At 40.1% G+C, this 23,747-nt stretch overlaps 1 protein-coding gene across 4 annotated transcripts in view; it reads left to right on the forward strand.

Annotated features, from left to right (window-relative positions):
* The window catches only part of LOC126376186 (unconventional myosin-XVIIIa), a 338,390-nt gene that overhangs the window by 241,183 nt on the left and 73,460 nt on the right, over positions 1-23,747 (forward strand). The gene's annotated exons all lie outside the window — the stretch shown is intronic.

Below are 23,747 nucleotides of genomic sequence, written 5' to 3' on the forward strand. Positions count from 1 at the left end.
TGGCCTTTTTAACCCCTCAAAACTAGGTGTGCGATTTGCCATTTGGTTATGAGAAAAGCTTGATAAGGTAAACGGTACTCGCCCCCATTGGGACAGGAGCTATAAACCCGACCCGCACTAGTGCACTTGTATGGCGGAACGAGTTGTACACGCGATGATTTCTTTACTGTGCTCATGTTTATTGCTACTTCCTGCTTCTTTTTTTTTTCAATATCTTTACGACGTGACGGGAGCTTATGTTTATCTTACTAGTGGCCCAGTTGGAAGAACGCTCGACTCTCATTGTGAGGTCGCAAGATCGATCCCAGCACGGGCCTTTACTTTTAAATTTATTTTTGTATTTGGATCATAAACGATTATCACGTGCTCAGCAGTCTTCTTCTTATCGTGTGGGTTGTGAGGTGGAATACCGACCTCATCAACCCTGGTGTCAGGGTTATTATTGAGCCGCCAAAGGCCCCTGACATGGCTCATGTAATGACTACATACTTACATCAGTAAGTAGTGACCGGGACCACCGGCTTAACGTGCCTTCCAAAGCAAGGATCGTCTTAGTTTCGGTCAATCAGGTGACCAGCCTGTAACGTCCTAACCAAACTAGGGATCACATAGTTATTTTTGTGATATGTCCCCACCGGGATTCGAACCTGGAGCCTCCGGATCGTGAGACCAACGCTCAACCACTGGACCACAGCCGTTGTGTCACTAGGGATCACAAAGTGATGTGAGTGCTCAGCAGTGAAGGAAAACATCGTGAAATACGTTTTGTAGGAATGTCCCCTACTCTGTATTGGACTGGTCCGTTCGAGTTGGAAAGCAGTCGCATCTGTAAAAACCGGACCTGTCTAATCTTCAAGTTAAGTAAACGGACTCCGTGGAAACGAGTGTCCCTAACATGCGTGTCACGTGACTTTGTTCGAAATTTGACAGAACGACATGACTCTTCTTCTATCGAAGAGTCACATGACATGAAATATGATGATGACGTCATGAGAGGAGACATGACTTATTTAGGTTCACATGTCAGCACCAATCGACAAAACGACATAGTTATATCGGCAGAATTAATAAAATGACTGTGACAACATTTTATCATTTTGCTCATGTTAGGCCTACAGGACCCCGATACCGACCTTCCTGGTGTGGTTTATGTCCAGTTTTTTTTTTTTTGACGTGACTTATTGTAGATTTGCCGCAGCTGGCATTAACTAAGTGCCGCAATGTCTGATCTAGACCTATTTTTCAATTCTCTCAGGCAGTATAAGGATAAAATTTATAAATATTTATGTCCTCCAGCATAATATATATTTTACTTTTTTATTTATTTTTTTAATTATCTGTTTTTTAAATTTTAATACAAATTATATTTGTATATAATATTAGTAATTATATTAGTAGATAACTAAATTATATAAATATAATTTGTATAATTTAGTTATCTACTAAACGATTACGTTGTCTTACTTTGCAAATGTTGTGTGCACCTATAATTGGCTTATGTAACAGTGTAATTCCTGATGTAACTTTTATTTTATTTAATGTTTTATTATATAAGCTGTTGGTGTACCTTTTTATAAATAAATAAACTACTTGGCCGGAATATGTCCAGCCAATTTGCGTGTTTCTGGAGCATTTCCACAATAATTCGCTTACCTAGCCTGAAATTATTGATAAAGTTTTGAAATCACGTACAGAAACAAACAGATCCAAACAAAGTCTTTAACTCAAAACATGTGATAAACACTTCGCTTATTCATTATCATATTCCCCCATTCAAAAGATGTAATCTACATTTCCACCCACAACAAGCGGCTACATTCTGGTCCATAAAGCAGGGGCCTTTGCCGACATAACTCAGGTGTCTAAGAAGGATTATAGCTAACATAATAATAGACCAGGAACGCATAAACTGCGACAGTCTCTCAGGAGGCTGGATCCGACACCGTTAGCCGTTTAGCACTTGTTTTATGTACCCTACCTATCTTGCTTATTTGCTGGCTTGAGGGCGAACAAAATAGAATAGAATAGAAATAGTTTATTATAAAAGGCCGCCACACACACAACAACATCGTATCAAATTTCCACTAAACAATTACAAAAAGGCAGGACGGATGTTTGTCGAAATGATTATAAGGTGATTGTAGACGTCCTGAGATAAAAGGGCCTCACACAGCACAAGTCGCGGCGTGAACCACGACGCTGATATTACGTGGACCCTGTTGGGTGATGCACGAACATCGTGTTCCATAAACATGTGTTAATGGTGTACATAAATTATAATATAATACCAAATTACTTTAATAGAATTAGAGTGTACATAAACAAATAATATCACAAATATGTATACGTAAATACTTAAGGTTAGAATAAAAAACAAAGTTATTAATGTAGGTATAACTAGTAAATAAATGTAGTAATATAAACAAACACGAATTTCCATGAATGTTTCATTTCCCGCGCGCCGCACCCCGAATCTAGCTCGGTGGGTAAAATACAAAACGCGTTCAACTGTTTATCTTCCTGGGCATTGGAAAAAATATAAGACATATAAGATCACCTGTCACCGTAATATCCATTCTAGGACTTCATATGAAAAGTGGCTGCATGCCATTGGGAACCACATGCATTAATTTAGCCGCGGTCGTCAACCGTCCTATGATACTCACAAACGCCTGTTAAGTTGAAATAGCAATGCGGCTATTGCGTTGATGCTATAACATTATTCACAGGCGTTCATGTTCGAACATATTGCTGAATGTAACTACAACTTTTTATTTACGTAGTTTTCAAGTGTTTGTTAAACTGGGAAAAATACTTTTTTTTGTCATAATGAACACTTTAGTCCGTCGCTCTCTGCGCTCCCCATTAGTCCGGCCAAGTAGTTATGCCATATGCGGTAAATCTACAATAAGTCTTATAAAAAGAAGCTAAGTAGCATGATAACAACCTCTGCCAGGGAATTTCAAGCATTTGATTTGAATATAGACGGCGGCGCGGCGATACGGATCACCACCAATCACGTAAGTCTAACAGAAAGCTATGTGAGGTGTGGTACTTAGTTCATCTGCGACGGATGTACCTCTGACTATTCCAATTGGGATATATTGGGTGCGTGGATTTAGTTGGGTGTAGTTGGGCATTAGGGTGCAGTTGGATATTGGGGTGTGGTTGGGTATTGGGGTGTAGTTAGGTATTGGGATGCAGTTGGATATTAGGGTGTGGTTGGGTATTGGGGTGCAGTTGGATATTGGGGTGTGGTTGGGTATTGGGGTGTAGTTAGGTATTGGGATGCAGTTGGATATTAGGGTGTGGTTGGGTATTGGGGTGCAGTTGGATATTGGGGTGTGGTTGGGTATTGGAGTCTTCTTCTTCTTTGCGAATCGATGACGATCGATACAAAATTTTTGCTGACCAATAATTGACTACGCTTACGGCTTTGTCAGTGGCTTCGTAAAGGTCTTTAATAGTGCAGGTATTAGAGTGTACTTGGGTTTTAGGGTGTAGTTGTGTAGGTATTAGAGTGTAGTTGGCTATTGGGGTGTAGTTGGGTGGCTTATGTTATATTGATTTGAATGTAGTGAGAAAAGTGAGATGTCTCACCTAAGTGCTGAGTGATTGAATGAGCGTTTCCAACGTGGCAATGGCTGATGGGCACTTGGCAGGGAAAACAGTAAAAGCTCGCGTTTCCAGATAGATCCACCGGTCCCACGCGTCGAGCCATTACTGCAGTTGCTTGCGGGGCTAAAATGGCGCTTCTGACATCAAAACACATTTGTTGTTTTAACACAACATAAGAAGGCGATAGGGGACAGGCTTGACTTATATGCGCATTGTTGCGAACTACATGTCCCAATAATGAATGTATTATTTTAGTTATTGTTTGTTTTCTTTTACTAACCCATAGATTAAGTTTTACTAAAATGAGTCATGTCACTTGATATAAATAAATAAGAAAATAAATAACATAACAATGTATAATAGATGCACGTCCACTCCTCGCCAACTATGTTTAAATCCCATGTAATGGGGCAAGCCTATTGCCCTTCCCCTTGCATAATGCTTGATTATAATGGACAAACTGGGAATCTACGTACAGTCGGTCTAACAGAAGGCTCTTTGAGAATATAGTCGTGACTTATGTTAAAAAAATCAAAATCAGCCAGGGTCTACAGGGGGAATTAGACCTCTTAGCGGCCACATAAAACTCATAGATTTAATTGGTGGCCGTAAACGACATTTTTAAAAGATTTAATTACGTATATTCCTTAAAGTAATCGAAAAATTTGTATTTGGAGTGTGATCTCGTATCAACTAAATATTTTGCTAGGGCCTCCAGTGCTTAGCTTGTGTATCTAATATTCGCCATAATTAGCAACATTTTATTTTTTTTAACATAGAGGAGCTCGGTGGCGCAGCGGTTTACGCGCTCGGTCTGCGATAGTTGAAGTTAAGCAACTTTCGCAAAGGCCGGTCATAGGATGGGTGACCACAAAAAAAAAATCATCTCGAGCTCCTCCGTGCTTCGGAAGGAACGTTAAGCCGTTGGTCCCGGCTGCATTAGCAGTCATTAATAACCATCAATCGGCACTGGGCCCGCGTGGTGGTTTAAGGCCCGATCTCCATAGGGAAGGCCCATGCCCCAGCAGTGGGGACGTTAATGGGCTGATGATGATAATGATGATGAGCAACATTTTAGCCTCGTACATCCTCAATGCCACGTTTTTCCGACTATCGATGGAATCACTTTCCTTCAGAGAGCGTGCGAACTTTTGTCTCATACCATTACTAGAACAAAAACTTGTAATTATCAAACTCAGTTTGTCTTTAGACATTTTTAATTACTGAGAACGATTGCTATGGTGTAATTTAGCCGCAAGCCAGTATTTAGAAAGTAAAACTGTTCTATAAAACATTTCATTTTCATTAGACATACTTACTCACTCCCACATATTAGACTTATTAGATGTTGAGGTTATATTGCTAATTGGATCGTGTACGGTCACGAGCATTAATATGTATACGCTTTGGTACCTTGTCACATTAACTTTTTTCACAAATTGAACTGTAAGTCTCACTAAATGTCAAATATGTTAGTGCGACAGAGTCTTAAAGTGGGTATTATATTGTACTGTACTAGGTTCAAGATAAATTATGAAATTCTGATTACTAAATAAATACAGATTTAAAACTAACGAAAAACGTTTTCATTTTTTCTATTTAACTTATTCATGTATTTTATCCATCTTAGGACTTCGTATCAACAGTGGCTGCAAGTTGTCTTTGATTACTTGTGGCTCTGCCCACCCCATTTGGGATTACGGGCGTGAGTTTATGTATGTATGTATGTATTTTAATCAAGAAAAAAAATCGACATTTTATCACGTTTTACTATGACGTCACAGTGTGCTTTTTCGTACAAATTCCATAGTAATTTCGTGTTTTGACTAAATAATTAAATTAGTGGGTTCGACTGGCTAACGTGCCTTCGAAGCACGGATCATATCACTTTCGGGCAATCAGCTACAATGCCCTTAGTGAGGCTCACAAAGTGCTTTTGTGATATGTCATTGGGATTCAAACCTACTTTTGGATCGTGAGCCCAATGCTCAACTGGACCAGATTGAACTATTTGAGTCATCATAACCTAGTTAAGTATGATTTTTGTTTTTATAGCACTTATCCGTGCTTAGGGAAACTCACAAAGAGAACATTTTAAATCGAAAAGAATAGACTCGGAAGGGATTTGAACCCGCAGCTCTAGTCAAGCCGGGACGAGCGTGTTAACCATTACACCACTGGGTCCTGTCCATGCGAAAAGTTTTCTCTAGTTTAGGATGGGTGATTTATGGCTCTGCCCAGCCCGATAGGGACACGGGCGAGAGTTAATGTTACAAATAACATAATAATAATAAAAGAAGTTTATTCAACCACAAATATTTTTACAAAATTGCTTAAACCTAATTACATAATTTAACACATTATCAGTTGTGGCCGAAAAGGAGGAGCCTCAGCATTGCTGCTGCTTTTCAGTCACCCCCTGTATAACCAACTGAGTCGCTACACTGGACGCCGCGAGAACATTTTACCAAAACAACAACACAATTAAAATTAAAATTTAGACAGAAACATAAATACAAACCATGTTGCAATTTGGTCGACCAACACTTCGGCGTTCGAAACTCAAGCGATGTTAAGTTGACTAAGGCAAGCGACAGCCAGTTGTTATGAACAAACATTTGTTCGTTGTTCCAGACCCTCAATGTCCCATCGTGTGACATTCTCAGGGTTAATTGAGGTCTAATTGTCACGATGTCGCGGGTTTTAAGGAAATCAATCAAACATGAAGGCTCGTCTTTATGGACCCGTTTTCTTCTATCGTGTGGGTTGTGAGGTGGATTACTAACCCCATCAACCCTGGTGTCAGGGTTACTATTGAGCCGCCAAAGGCCCCTGACATGGCTCACGTAAAGACTACTTACTTACATCAGTAAGTATAATAATTAGTGCCGTAGTAACGGCCTCGGTGGTCCAGTGGTTGAGCGTTAGACACACGATCCGGATGCTCCGGGTTCGAATCCCTTGGTTATTGGTTAGGACATTACAGGCTGATCACCAGATTGTCCGAGAGTAAGATGATTCGTGTTTCGGAAGGCGCGTTAAGCCGTTGGTCCCGGTTACTGCTTACGTAAGTGAGTAGTCGTTACATGAGCCATATCAGGGGCCTTTGGCGACTCAATAGTAACCCTGATACTAGGGTTGATTAGGCTGGTATTCCACCTCACAACCTGTGGGTTGTTGATAAGAAGAAGATTAGTGGGTTATGAAGACTTCAGTGTTAACTTTTCCGCTCCCACGTAAATAAACTCATGCCCGTTGTCCCTAAAGGGGTCGGAGACCCACAAGCAATAGGAAGACAATTAATTGGCCCACGCACCTCTGTCTCCTGGGTCGTTCTTTAGTTTTAAATGTCCGTACACCAGGGTTGATGGGGTTGGTAATTCACCTCACAATCCACACGATAGAAGAAGAAGAGAAAAAGAATGTTCGTAATTCGCTAAGGACTAAGGATTGTTTGTCTCGCTCGCACTTAGGCAATAGGTGACACACGGTAACAATGAGATTTTTGTATGGAATGTCCGGGGAGCGCTTATACCTTACACCACGAGTGAATGTTTGCCCGTCCTATACCGTCCCGTGTCTATGAACTTATGAACCCACAGCACCGCTCATGTTTGTTCTAAACGTTTGTTCAAAGCCCTCGCTTCTGTCCAGGCTTTGTAAACCAAACGCATTTTAGTTCAAAGGTAGTCAAACACACAATCAGGTGATTCAAGCCTGAAAATTCCTTACCAAACAAAGAACAGTCTCACAAAGTGATTTCGACAATGTCCCCATCGGGAATCGAACCCGGACCTCCAGATCGTGAGCCTAACGCTGTAACCACTAGACCACGGAGGCTGTTATGTATTTAACATACGTGTTATTAAACAAATTGCAACAAATATTTCATGTCTTCTAGTGACCTTTTACTCTGCCCATCCCAAAAGGAAGTACAGGCGTGAACAGAGATTTCAATTAAGTAGTATACTTAGTAAGATTACTTACCGCACACAAGTGCCGTCACCAGACACGGCTCAACTACCGCGGTAATACCTCGTGTGGTCTTAATTAGAACCATAATTAGAGACAGTTATAGCACTGGGATCACCGTTGCTGAGAAAAACTAGACTTGGCTTTAAAAACTGGAAAGTTATATCTCACGATTACGAGATCGATAGAGTTCTTTATGCTGGACTGGACGCAAATAGTAACCATAGACATTAGTTTGTTTTGGTTTTCCCCGAAGGGCAAGGCACAGGGAGCTATGCCCATTCAGACATGATGGTGATTAATGAAATGATGTTGCTGAAACCTAAGCCCCTACCCTGGTAGCAGACTCCTACTCCGAACCCCAAACGAATTAACTCAAAAGTCCGCAACTTTCGAGTTATAAAGCGGCTTGTTTGCACGAAGCGAAAATAGATAGGTACACTTTATTTATTGAATATTCCGATATAGTAACATTATCGCGAATGTTTTCCGACTAACATAATTCGGTCATTAACCACAAAACACCACTTCGTATTAATTATTTAGATTATTAAATGAAGAAAGCAACTGTCCCGTTCCCGTTCCCGCCAAAAAGCCCATAACCATAGACACGAACGTCAATACAGTGAAGGAAGAAATCAAAAGTTTACTTATTACCTATTATTATTATATTGTGTATCAGAATTTGAATTTGGAACTAAAATCTTTATTGTTTTGTTTTGATTCCCGCGTAAAAAGAACAATAAATCTGAATTCAAATTGTGATACCCAAAAAAATTATAATAGGCTAGTTTCCAACTAATCAAATCAGTTACTTTTTACTAAACGTCAAAACACGAAATTACTATGGAATTTGCATGAATAAGCAACCTGTGACGTCATATAAAAACGTGACTAAATGTCGCACTTTCTATTACGTTTCTCTTGAACAAACAAGTAAGTACAAATAAGTGAAATAGAAAAAAGAAAATATTTTTTAAAGAATTATCAGAATTTCATAATTTATCTTTGACCTAGGAATCTAATAATCTACTAATTTATTAGGTATCTAATTTATCTTTTAAATTGATGCACATGAATATTAGCATTCGGAAATACGAAGATATCGGCAATTATATTTCCGAGTATGAACGAATGATAATTTCCATGTCCATCAATTATTTGCGAAACAATCGTCCTATTGGCCTTTGTACCATTAAAATGAGGTCTTTATATACATAATAATAAGTGCACATGTGTCAGGTGGTCGTCAATTGATACAGATTAGACCGTACGTCCTTTCGACGCCATTCCAGCCAATTAGTTCATTAGAGCCACTTTGTTACAAGACTGAGGAGGTGTGTACACTATGGGTTATTTTTGACGTGACTTATTGTAGATTAGCCGTATATGTTCAAATTCAAAAATATCTTTATTCAGTAGGTAACATAGTTACACTTTGAATCGTCAATTTTTACATAACGAACGTCTCATCCGCCTAAAACTACTGCAGCTTCTCACAACCTGTATAGCCCGGGAAAAGAAGCTGCAAGAAAAACCTCGGCATAGGGGCTTAGACGTTCTTTAAAAAAAAATAAACATAAAATATTGTTATGGTATTAGCTACTTGGCCGGGGGCAGTAACTTGGCCGAAATACATTATGGAATTATGTGTTGCTGTTGCATTATTTTGTTTTAGACCTAGGAAGTACCATTTAGGTTAATACATTTATATTCGTCTCATACACGAGTTCTTTTATTAAGAAAAAGTATTTTTATTACAGTTGCCTATAGGTACTATCGATCGATAACCTTATGGGTTCATGATCTCAATTTTACGGGAAACCAAACTGTGGATTCGGCTCAAAATAACAACTTGTTAATATTATAATCTGATTCGCATCACCTAAATTTTACGAGTTTTAAGAAAATTGATTAAAACTGACAATCATTTTTGACGACGTAACTAGAGCAACGTCAGTCTAAAATATTGAAAATAAAATGATTATTTTTTAATTGTTAGTGTGAAGTACTTGTTATGTGTAACATGAAAGACGTGTTTGTTTGTTTGTTTGTATAATCTTTAGAAATATAAATTAGTACTAATACTTTACCTTTGAAAAAAAAATTCATTAGTAGCTTTTAATGCGGTTTTAAAACTGTCTGAAAGCCTAATTTTGAATGTCAATGGGAATCTTATTGTAAAATGTGTATACATTACATTACCCTTTGAGAGATTTGGCGATTTTATGCAATAAAATCGACTGATATGCAAAGCAAGTTTATTTTCGTTCCGGTCACTTTTTAAAAATATCGCATTATTATCTTCACATACATTATAATAATCTATGTAATGTATTTTCTATCATCTTAATTTTACATACGGCGTAAGTATCTAGGGTCTTATTATTCAATCGTTCGCCTTTAACTCGCGTGAGATAATGCGTACTTATCTACCTGCCACATCTTGCAAATGACAAGTTCTGATGTGCTACGTGAAACGGGTATATATATTTTAGAATAGATTTAAATTAGAAATAAGTTGAACCGTTTGACTGTTTTGTGTATAATCGACTTGCTTCATGTCTTTTTATCTGTGGACTATATTTTTTTAATAAATAAAATAAACCAGTGTGCACTGGGAGTGAGATGTACGTCCTAATTGGTCGATTTCGCGCGTAATCCAACTGACAGCTGTCAGTTGATGTAATTACATGATTACTCTCATGATTAGTCGCCAACATGACACCTCGTATTCATCACGGCCCGCTTAATTACGGGCTCAGTTGATATTTACATGTTTTTCTATAGTTGTATTGTTATATTTGTGTTCTTGATTATTTGGATAGGTTGCTATGGTTACCGAAGTTCTTTGGAATTTGGTCTGGTGAGATTTTTTTATCACAGTATCTAGATGGTTGCTATTCCGTTTAACGGCAAAATTTTATACTTATTTACATTAGGTTCACGAGTGCCTAATAACAATTCCATTGCATGAATGCATTCATTAAAATATCAAGTTTCATAACTGTTAGATGTAATTCCAAATATCAAATTACTAAAGGCGATAAAATGTCCTAAATTACAGCTAATTTATCGCCCGCATGCTGCGTAACGTTTCACGATATAGTAACGGAATAACCGTGTTTCAACTTTAATTAGGTTACGATTGAACTCTTTCCCGTAACTCGACGATTGTATTCTCAACCCCATTACGTCTACGTTTACGATGCCCATGTAGGTAACCCACATACCCGAAACCCGTCTCGACTTCCTACCCAAATTAAGAAACAGGTTCGCACACGCAACTTTATATCCGTTACATAAAAAAACCGCTCAAGCTTTCTTGTTTACTTATCATTGCATAATGTCCTGCGCTCGGGTGGAACAAGAGACTTATGTCAGAGGTTGCCGACTGGCGATGTAAATGTATCGAACCTGTCGATCATTACGAGTGCGTCGCACGTCTGCAGGCTGAAGTGACATTGACTTTCTTATTGTCGCGGCGCTGATAGCGGCGCTGCGCCCGCGCGTCGATCGACACAAGCCCGCCGCTCGCCGCCGCGCACGCGCGCCTCACACCGCGCCGCACGCGACGCCCGCCGGGCCCGCGACATGCCCGCAGTGAAAGTTTTCAACATATTCGGCGGGCAGAAATCGAGCGAGAAGCACCCGCCGCCCTCGCCCCCCGCGCACGCCCCCCACGGGCCGATGCAAAAATTCTACAGGACATTTTCAGTCGGTCCCGAAAACTCGCCCGAGCACAAAGGCTCTAAAGTGACCGCGATCGCCGCCTGTCTCGAGAAGCGTATCAGTGAACCGGTGAAACTTAACAGTGATAACGTGCAAAAGTTTTTGAATAAACTCAATGTGAACGATTCTAAAGTTAACGGTAAATCGAACGATAGCAAGCGGCATCACGTGTACGAGAATGTAAACATTAGCGGTGCCGACAGGAACGCGCGCGAGGAACGACTACTCGATGAGACGAAAGGATACTCTTCTATTTACGAAAATATTCCCTTTGTTAAACCAACAGACACTCAAGTGGATAACAATGTGAATGCTGAATCTAAGCTCAATAAAGCCTTGGAGTCCTTCGACAAAATTCTGTCTGAATTTTCCGCTAGCACTTCTTTAACTCCTGACGTAAACGTTAATAAAAATATTTTTATTCCGCCTAAACTACAAAAATCTAAGACTTGTAGCATAATAGAGTCGCGTTGTATATTAAAGAAAGCGAATTCGAATCCTCAAAGTGACGGTAAAACAAGAAATAAAGTGGCACGTAATAATTCTATTGACAAAACAACCAGTTTGTGGAATCTCGACGACATGAAAGGTAAAGAATTGACCGCGCCGCTGGTGCCTTTGACATCGACACCCAACGACAAAATGAATCCAGACAAGTATGCCACTTACAAGATTTCATCTAAAAACCCGTCTCGCGTGAACTGCATCAAGACCGAAGATTTGAAAAAATTGGATGTTAAAACGAGAATACTCAAGAAAACTTTATCTAATCCGCCGTCGACACCCGTTCCGGTCGTCACCAAGACCAAACCGGTGGCTAAAAAAGTAGAAAAAAAAGTGAGTGACCCAAAGAAAACAAAACTAAAAACAAGTGCAGATAATGGTACGTCAAATACTAAAACCGGTTTAGAGAGCAAAGATACGCCCAAGTCAAAAATGCAAAAAGCAAAGAGTGTGTGGGAAATAGGAAACGAATCAATGATTTCACCTAATTTAGAAAGAACGAGGTCGTCGACTTCTATCGCGGGCTCTCCTAGCAAGATCCCAGTGATCAGGAGTCAAATGTCCCACAACAAGTTCAGTAGTACGAGAGCGCTTTTTTCTCCCACTCCGGTTGATCTATCCAATGTAGACCAGGCCAGAGAGTGTGCTCAGAAAAAGAAAACAAATGCGCTGCGGAAAAATACTGAGAAACTGGACACAAACAAACAAATAAGGCAAAAATCACAACTTAATCTTAAAAGCGATCCGAGACGACAATCCGATAAGACTAAGAAAGATTCATTCGACAAAAAATCACCGTCCCCAAAGTCTTCAATGAGGGATTATTCTGACGAAATAAGCGCCGTGAGAGCTAAGCTACAGCAGAAAAAAATATGTAACAAAAGAGATCTCGTCGTAGCATGTTCGAAACCCAAACGGAACGAAAATGAAGCGGATGAGATTGATTCGACACTATCACCTGTGAAGTCAATTGTCAAGAAGCTGGAGCTAAAAACAGCTTTGGAATTTAAAGCTGAGCCGACGCAATTCGTGAGCTGCAAGGTGATCCCGCCGGTACATAAGGAGGTGTGCATCGCTAACACCACCTTCCACAACCACCTGAGCACACTCGTCGGCCGTCAGGTGAAGTACGTCGAGTCTAGAGATGACACGAAAACTTGTCGCGCTGCGAAACTCGTACACAAACAAACAGACGAGAAGATATCCGACACGCACTCGGACTGCAGCGACGATTCCGGTCACGTTTCCAACGACGCCGCCAACGATAACGACTCGACGTTCGACAACGTGCACGACTTGAGTCCCGCGACGAGCGTGGACGAAGTGGACTGTAAAGTATTCAGTGGACCCAAAGAGTTCGGGGTGGAAGTACCTGATGACGCGAAGAGCGTGTTCCCAGTGCGGCCTGCGAGGCGCGCGCGCCGCATCGAGGTCGCTAGCGGTACCCGCGCCACCGACGCTCCGAAAGTGGACGAACAGGTACGCGACACTGTTAACATATCGATAACAGCAAATTACAGGTGCTGTTTAACTCTATCACTATTGCCGCTCTCCCGACGCAAACACGGAACGATTTAGATCGGCGACGATACCTTATCTAGCCGCAACCGATCTAACTAGTCTAACTAGATCGCTGGAAAGCTGTCCACCAGCGACGCTCTTGATGTCAATATTAACTCTGTCTTAGCCAACGAATAGGTCAGAGACCCTATTCCTGTTTTGAATGACACTACTGCTTATTTGTTTACGAATACACATGCCGTCGGTAGGCATAACTGTGAAGTCAACAAAAAAGTATTCAAACGTTTTCTTGAATACTTTTTTGTTGACTTTAAGTTATGAATTGCATATGAGTTAGGACAATGAGTGTGATGAGTCGCCATACCAACGCGCCGGACGTGCGTACCACTCGAATTTTAAATAAGTAAAAGGTCCTTTCCCAAACATTTATTCCAATAATTTCGCATCGGCACAAATACATAATCAATCCCGTTTAAATTATGCATAGTACCAAAACAAAACGAGCATAACTTTTGAAGTATTTTATGGACACTATGTTCGATGGGTTTCGATTATCATAACAAATTAATTAAGTATAATTTTTACATAAGCTTCCGTTCTGATACGAATCGCCCACAAGAGTTACGAAAGTCGCGACTTGCGAGTTCGGATCTCTTCACATTCCATCAACAACAAAGTGTTGTACGTTACATAACATACAAAGATCGCCTTTTATGATTTTAGCATAAACGACGAATTTATCTCGAGGATTATCATAATTCTTTAATTATGTAAGAGTTAACAGGCGCATTCCTTTAATGTGTTATGTCAAAAGTACAATATGTTTACGGCTTAATCTGTTGTGTAACTTGTTCAAAAGTTTGTTTTGTACGAGAAGATACTTGCTCACCGTTGGTGCGGAAGATAATAAATTGTCCGGCGCGCGCATTCATCTGGCAGGTGTACCGCAGGGGTCACTTCTGGGTCCACGTTTTATTTACGCTTTTACTTTCACCAAATATATTTCGCCGCGATTATTACTCGCGAGATTACTTACCTATTCGTCATCGACGTGTTCTTTTCTGTATTTGGGAACTATAACTGCTTAATAAGCACGTTTACTATTGAAAATATTATGCAATCACTTATTTAGTTGGATTGGAACAAGTCGCGTTATTTCCGTACAAGCATCTCTGCGTTTCCTTGTTTAGCAACTTTCAAACAACAAATCACTAACGTAATATGCATCGTAAAGTGATTACAGATCCTTTATTCTATCTAAAAGCAATTTTCATCATTTTATGTAACTTGAAATAAATAGATTTTGCCTTTCACACTTAGAGTAGGAGTTGGATATTCATCACTGTCTCTTGATGTTAGCTTGTCTCAGGCACGTTAAGCCGTTGATCCCGGTTACTTCTCACTGATGTAAGTACTCGTTACATGAGCCATGTCAGGGGCCTATGGCGGCTGAATAATAACCCTGACACCAGGGTTGATGAGGTTGGTATTCCACCTCACAACCCACACGATAGAAGAAAAAGGCTATAGGCTACGAGAATAGCGCTGAAGTCGCTTTTAGAGCATCACACAGCTGCTTAAAGCCAGTTTACATGTAGAAATCGCTCGTCATCTCATTTTAACCACTTTGTAACACCGATCGTCCAGAAATGTTCGATTTGTGATGCAGATCGCACCCCGTACGTGTGGTCGCATCTCTTGTCACTTTCTGTTCAACTTTCCCCCCTATTTGTTTGACAGTGACAGAAGTTACGTGTTCCGACTTGAATGCAAGTTGTTAATATTGCACTAAGCCGCTACATGATTGCATATTAATGCGAAATATGACGTTAAATAGTGAGGGTCTAGCTAAATTGGATTTCGCTTTTGTCTTCTTCTCTCGTGTGGGTTGTGAGGTGGATTACCAACCTCATCAATCCTGGTGTCAGGGTTACTATTGGCCCCTGACATGACTCATGTAACGACTACGTACTTACATCAGTAAGTAGTAACCGGGACCAACGGCTTAACGAATGCCTTTCGAAGCACGCCTCGTCTTACTTACGGACAATCAGGGACCCGGGACTTCCGGATCCGGATCCAATGGAAACGCAGCCTTAAGTCCGTATGAGCGAAAGGTTGGTAGGACCATGGGAAGGTGGTGGGTTACCCCAGTGGGAAATAGGCATGTGTTTATGTATGTATGTGAAGAAAATCACATAAGAATGTGAATTTTCAATAAGTCGCTGGTTTTCACTACAAAACAACTTTATGATAATTACACTGTCAATAGACAGTGTATGTCTTCATGCTTGATATTGTTATCTGTCTTTCTATTTGCGTTTACTGTGTCATTAATTACTGCTCGTCCGTTTTGCTAATTATGTAGGTATTTAAGCTGTCATACAGCGAGATAAGTCAATCAAACTGTACGTTGAAGCATTTGCTGCTTGAATCTCACACATAAAGAGGCCTACCTGTAGATCTCTTATTAATTAGAAGATAAGTTACACCCACTTATCGACCTACATCAACATCATCACGCCTGTATCTCTAGAGTGTTAGGCAGCGATGTATAATATATACGCCCACTTCTCGCCAGGTATTTATTAAGCCCTACGTAATAGGGGGTAGGGTATTGCCATTAACCGGACGCAAATCAAAGTAGCAAAGTCGAATTCAGTGGTTTAGAACCAGGGCCGGGATTTGAACTTGTGACAATAAGACGTACGTAACACATTCTCCGAACGAGGCTGTTAGGTCTATTACTTAAAAGAAAAATATAGAATTCATTATTAAGTTATTTTTACACACTCCTCTATAATAATAATAATTCATTTTGAAGTATTTTTTACATAACGAACGTCTCATCCGCCTAAAACTACTGGAGGTTCTCACAACCTGTAAGGAGGAAAACTGCAAGGAAACCTTCGACACAGGGCACTAGACGTTCTTAAAAAAAACATAAAATACTTAACACGTATAATGAAACGATGAACGTAAAATATGCCACCGGAAGTAGTGGAGCGGATAGAGCCGACAGCGCTCGTGGTTATTGAAAATGTACTTTCTACTCCACCGGGGCAGACCTGTGCCGCGTTTATAAAAACTTACAAGTCTACACGTTCACAAGCTACAAGTTACTCACTAGCACGTGTAAATTTTACTTGTAAAATAAACATTGACACTTGTAACATGTAATTTACATGTGTAGTTTTGATAAACACAATATAATAATATGTCATCTCCCTAGCATTATCCCGTTTTTCACAGTGTCTGATTACCTAACCTGAAGATTAGACAGATCCGGTTTTTCACAGAAGCGACTGCCTGTCTGACGTTCCAACCCGAGAAAGGAAAACATGCCCAATACAGGTTAAGTCACATACCTCCGAAAACGCATTTCTCGGGAATGCGGGTTTCTTCCCGATGTTTTCTTTCACCGATGAGCACGTGATAATCATTTATTATTCAATGAATTCGAAAACACATTCGACAATCATTGGTTTAGGCTGTACTGAATTTGAACCTGCGACCTCAAAGTGAGAGGCAAGCATTCTACCAACTGGGCTACCACGGCACTCTGTGTTCTTGTGAAAAATAAACATTTTACTTATTTTACACGAACCAAAACATCCAGTTTAAATGCTGATTCCCTTTTAAGGCCACCAGAAAGTTACTACAAGCTCGTAAAATCTAGAAATTGCCTTTCTTACTTATTGAATTGGCTTTAATGCAAATGTTTTTATTTCCTAGCTTTTCAACGTCGTTAATGTACCTACGGTACTTTCTACAACTTGCCAACTTGAATACCGATTTGCAAGTGAATTGCAAGCTTTAGAAGTAAGTTCTTTTGAATAATATCCTCGTAATAGTTTGTATGTAAATAGATCTTAAGTTCTTGCAAATTAGGTGTACAGGTTTTTGTTGAAATGCTTTCTTCACACCCCGGAAGAACGACACTTCATCCAAGAATCTTATTCTTACGTGTGTGGCCTAATGCGTAAGTCTTCTTCTATCGTGTGGGTTGCGAGTGGAGTACCAACCCCATCAACCCTGGTGTCAGGGTTGCTATTGAGCCGCCAAAGGCCCCTGACATGGCTCATGGTAATGACTACTTATTTGCATCCGTAAGTAGTAACCGGTACCAACGGCTTAGCGTGCCTTCCGAAGCACGGAACATCTTACTTTCGAACAATCTGGTGATCAGGCAGTAATGTCCTAACCAAACTAGGGACCACAAAGTAATTTTTGTGATATGTCCCCACTGGGAATCGAACCCGGGACCTCCGGATCGTGAGCCCAACGCTCAACCACTGGACCACAGAGGTCGTTAATGCGTAAGTGTAAGCGAGACGCAGTCTCCCCTTACTCCTTAGCGACAAAGTATGACAAAGAGGGGGTGAAGTAGGCGCCAATACGAATAGGTGCGGGGCGCAGGGTTACCGTTCTATACGTAGTATTACTCTTTATTCTGTTTCAAATCTTTTAAGTTGTAACAGCTCCGTGTGGATTTCCTATACATATTTTAATTAGCTAACGTTTATAGGCTAGGTTCCTACCAGTCAATTCAGTTACTTTTTACTAAACGTCAACACACGAAATTACTATGGAATTTGTATGAAAAAGTAACCTGTGACGTCGTAGAAAAATGTGACAAAATGTCGGACTTATTACGTTTTTCTTGATTAAAATTCAAAAATAAGTCAAATAGAAAAAAAAATGTTTATCGTTAGTTTAGATGTGTCTTTTTTAGTAATCAGAATTTCATAATTTACGAGTATCTTGAAACTAGTACTCGACCCAATTTGCGGAAAAAATCTTTTTTTGAGTACGCACCTTAGTCAAGTTACTTAAGTTTCGGTTTGGTTCTTAAATTACGATACTTTTAAAACATCTGCAATCTCTTAAGTAAAGATGTTGAACCTTAAGTGATATAATATTACACAGCATAACAATGGTAATAAAGTAACTTGAAGACAGTGTCATATAACTTGATATTTAAATATTATCATAAAGTTTTAAATTTTAAGTTATGAAACGTTAACGCTAAAACTTATGTTATTATTTAAACAATTACGCCTCGTGCGTTAAAATGCTTATGTAAATTATATTCTGTTTAACATTAAGAGTGAGAGCCATAGTTACAGGTAATATAACTCAAAAGTGTATATGAAAACATCATGAGATTGCCGCATGAATTGGAAATAAAGATACATACGGTCACGAGCATTAATATGTATACACTTTGGTACCATGTCACATTAACTTTTTTGACAAATTGAACTGTAAGTCTCACTAAATGTCAAATATGTTAGTGGGACGGAGTCCTAAAGTTGGTACATTATATTTCTCATGACTGTACTATGACATCTCTGCCTATCTGTACGGGACGCGTGATGCTTTGTTTATGTTTTGTCAATTAGAAACTGATGTTCTAACAGTAACTTTCTGTGCCACAATCGTAAGTACTTCTGCCGTTATTTTAATTGCATTTCCCATTTCATTCCAAGTTTCAATTTATGAAGTCACGTTTGTTGTTTCGCTAGATGCTCGTGGAAATACTACATTCATCATACAATACGTGTACTTTAGTCATAAAATGAAGAATGACACTACGTTTAAAACGGTAAACGGTCTCCGCCCCCCGCGCCAATTGGTATCGGAGGCCGATCTCACCCCCTCTGGGTCTTCTCTCTCTCTTTATTTATGAGCTGCGCTCTTGTCGGTGGAGTAATCGCCATTCCTCTCTTATTCCCGCCAAAACCTTCACCTCCAGTACAGAAAGCTCAAACCATTTTTTAGGCAAAGGCATTTTGTTATTAATGCTTCCGTGACGTCAGCAAGGAAAAAAACAAGTAAAATTTTAGGTGTTTCTAAAAAATAGATCTCTCTCTGTCTTTCTCTTTATTTAATAGCTGCGCTCTTGTCGGTTGAGTATTCGCCATTCCTCACTTCTTCCCGCTAAAGCCTTCATGTCCTGATACGACACGACCTGCACCTTCTCTTTTATTTGTTTCATAAATGTTCTCCTAGGTCTACCCCTTCCTCTCTTCTCTTCAATTTTTCCTTCTATAATGTTTGTTCTGGGTCTTACTTTAGTCTTAAATGATCGTTATCCGCTCAGCAACAGGAATGGGGGGGGTTTACAAAATACAGCAGAAGTACAGTCGGCCTTATTGCTAAGCATTTCTTCCAGGCGACGGGTAATTGAGTGCAAAAAGTATATTTGTGTTTTTTTATCTCTTATGTTTGTGTGTATGTTCGAATATATTTTCAAGTTTCAATTTATGCAGTCACGTTTGCTATTTAGCTACGAGTCCGTGGATATAATTTAGACAACACTACGGCGGCAGATGCATGCCTATCACGTCTCGCTTTCTCTGAGGCTCGCGGGAAAGTCATGTCCTTTCTACAACGTTATTCGATGGAATTCGATGCTTGAGGCCTGAGAAAACTTTGTATTGTTTGTTTAGAGGGTAACGTAAGATTGATAGAAGAGCTTGTGTATATAGTATTAGTGTATATGTACACTATTATATGAAAGAAAATGGAAATGTTAGGTTGGTTTGGACACGTAGAGCGGATGAAGGATAATAGAATTGCAAAAGCGGTATATAAAGCAAAAGTTGATGGTAGGGCTGGCAGAGGAAGACCGAGAAGGACTTACGATGACCAAATTGGAGATGTTCTTAGAAAACGTTTAATACGATCTACTCTGAACCGGCGCGCGTGAATGAAGCGATTGATGAATGTGGAGGAAGCAAGAGAAGTGTGTCAGGATCGAAGCAAATGGAATTCTATAGTCTCCGCTTACCCCGGTGGGAAATAGGCGTGAGTTTATGTTATGTATTATATATACACTATTACTATATATACTATATACACAGTCATTAGCACACTCGCCCGTAATGACTAATAGTCTTCTTCTTATCGTGTGGGTTGTGAGGTAGAATACCAACCTCATCAAACCTGATGTCAGGGTTATAATTGAGCCGCCAAAAGCCCATGATATGGCTCATGTAACGATTACTCACATCAGTAAATAGTAACCGGGACCAACGGCTTAACGTGCCTTCCGAAGCACGGATCATCTTACTTTCGGACAATCAGGTGATCAGCCTGTAATGTCGTAACCAAACTAGGGATCACAAAGTGATTTTTGTGATATGCCAGGATTCGAACCCGGGGCCTCTGGATCGTGAGTCCAACGCGCAACCACTGAACCACAGAGGCCGTTATGACTAATAGTGTATCAGGAGATAGGGTAGGGCAATTTAAGTTATAGGCATTTACTAGGTTAGTTCGTTTTTTAGCGGCTGAGCTAGGTTTACCTCACCCCTTCGAAGATAGTTTAGACTTGAATCGTATGGCGACAGATGTCACACACACAGGTGCGAGTGTACAGTCATGACTCATGAGCAATATAATGTACCCACTTTAGGACTCTGTGGCACTAACATATTTGACATGTAGTGAGACTTACAGTTCAATTTGTTAAAAAAGTTAATGTGACATGGTACCAAAGTGTATATATACGTATATTAATGCTCGTGACCGTACGATAACGTCAATGTGTAGTGTCTGTGCAAAACGAGGTTGTTTGTATGAAGTGTCCGGGGTGTGAAGTCGGAGCCCTTTTCGAATTGGGGCGGGCGGAGAATTACTGTTATACACCTATAAATCTGAGGAGCTCGGTGGCGCAGCGGTAAACGCGCTCGGTCTGCGATTGTTGAAGTTACGCAACTTTCGCAAAGGCCGGTCATAGGATGGATGACCACAAAAAAAAGTTTTCATCTCGAGCTCTTCCGTGCTTCGGAAGGCACGTTAAGCCGTTGGTCCCGGCTGCATTAGTAGTCGTTAATAACCATCAATCCGCACTGGGCCCGCGTAATGGTTTAAGGCCCGATCTCCCTATCCATCCATAGGGAAGGCCCGTGCCCTAGCAGTGGGGACGTTAATGGGCTGATGATGATGATGACCTGTTAATCTATAAAACAATAATGATTATCAACAAGCGTTTATGTACTAATATTATAACAACATCAAATACTCCGAATATTGTCCATTTGTATCTAAACGTCGGGTATTGTTTAATAACAATGCTGTAAGTGAAATCCGCTAAATAGTTTCGCGTTGTTTAACGTAAACTTCAAATTACCACGAATGTCTATAAATCCTACTGTTAGCGGATACGAATGCGGATGCAGGTGTGTCAGGGGCCTTTGGCGGCTCAATAGTAACCCTCACACCAGGGTTGATGGGGTTGGTACTCCACCTCACAACCCACACGATAGAAGAAGCGGAAAAAAAATTGTCACGGTCATTTTATCGATTCCGACGATATAATAATGTCGTTTTGTCGATTGGTGCTAATACGTGAAACCAAATAAGTCATTTCGATCTGTCAAAATCAAACTAATCGAATTCGACAAAATTTATTGAATCATAATTAAAACACATAATAACGGGCTCTTACCGCGTTTAAAATAGGGATATGAGACTCCCGATATTTCGACATTGTTGCAAGTTCCATGATCACGGGATGACTGATGAGATTGGAGTGGAGTAGGTAGATACATAATTTTCTACGGGCAGACATATTTGACTACCCACTTTCTTTACCCATCTGAACTCGCACCAAACTCGTTTATTGAATCAATCGATATTTTTTTCAATTTGCGCATGTTAGCCCTGCTGGCCTTACTCTTGACCTGGCCTTTTAAAAAACACTTAGATACCTAAAAACATCTATGAGTCAGTCATTTTAGCGTATGGTAGGTACAGTCATGAGCAATATCATGTACCCACTTTAGAACCCTGTCGCACTATCATATTTGACATTTAATGAGACTTACGGTTTAATTTGTCAAAAAAGTTAATGTGACAGTTGAAAGTGTATTATATTAGTACTCGTGACCGTACTATACGTAATTAAAACACATAATAACGGGATCTTACCGCGTTTAAATGGGGATATAAGACTCCCGATATTTCGACACTGTTGCAAGTGCCATGATCACGGGATGACTGATGAGATTGGAGTGGAGTAGGTAGATCCACAATTTTCAACGGGCAGACATATCTGTCTACCCTCTTTCTTTACCGCCATATCCCCATTTAAACGCGGTAAGAACCCGTTATTATGTGTTTTAATTATGATAATAACCGCGTAAACTTAAAACAATGTACTATACGTAGTTAATAAATTAATTATGAAATGTTTAAGTCACTTAAATAGGTCACTTAGGAGCCGTGGTAGTCCAGTTGGTAGAACGCTTGTCTCTCACTTTGAGGTCGCAGGTTCGAATCCAGCACAGGCCTAAACCAATGATTGATTTTTCCACATGCGGCAAAAATACATTACGTTACGTAAAAAGAAACCGCTATATCGCTGACATTAAGGCAGGTCTGAATCTGTCGATATAATTATGTAGTTACGTGTATATATACCGCTGCATTGTCCGTACGTCCGTTCGGCGAAAGTTTTATTATTTGCTTCCTATCTCTTGTAATGATTGACTTCTGATGTTTCTCGCTTTGTTGTACACTTTCATCATGACTGTTGATGTTTTTTTTTTTAATACTAAGATATAGATTTATATTTGTAAGTGTGAATATACATGTTACTGACGTCGTACCGAATACTGAGGAGGATGATTCAGACCAAGAAATTGAGAAATGAGATTTTCGATGGAAATTTCCAAATCCATCAACTCAATATCATGGTCTGAAACATCCTTCAAAGTTTTCGTCACAATGTCACTAACAGCCTGCATAAGTTTAGGTACGTACGTAGCAGTGTGTTGGTATGTACGGTCACGAGCATTATATGTATACCCTTTGGTACCATGTCATGTTAACTTTTTTGAGAAATTGAACTGTAAGTCTCACTAAATGTCAAATATGTTAGTGCGACAGAGTCCTAAAGTGGGTACATTATATTATTGCTCATGACTGTAGTTGTAATGGAATCTGTTGTTTGTCAAATCAACGTGGTTTCACTTTTTAAGTGGAAAATGCAAATGAATATGAGAAGCGAATGTTCTTCCGCTCTTACGCTCCCCTTTATTCGGCCTTTTAAAACTAAAGTGACACCCAGAGGGGCTGAGGTCGGCGCCCGGATACGAAGTGCGGGGCGGAGAGTTACCGTTTACGCGGCCCATGGGTAAGTCGGCAACTTGCAACTCTCGTTAGACAAATTGTTGTAGTGATTTAACTTGTAGGTGTGAGTACAGGTTACAAGTACGAGTAGGGTTGCCATTTGTCAATGTTGTGTATCATCATCACCAGCCCATTAACGTCCCCACTGCTGGGGCACGGGCCTTCCCTATGGATGGATAGGGAGATCGGGCCTTAAACCACCACGCGGGCCCAGTGCGGATTGGTGGTTATTAACGACTGCTAATGCAGCCGGGACC

This window comes from Pectinophora gossypiella, chromosome 20, assembly GCF_024362695.1.
Source record: "Pectinophora gossypiella chromosome 20, ilPecGoss1.1, whole genome shotgun sequence".
Classification (NCBI taxonomy): domain Eukaryota; kingdom Metazoa; phylum Arthropoda; class Insecta; order Lepidoptera; family Gelechiidae; genus Pectinophora; species Pectinophora gossypiella.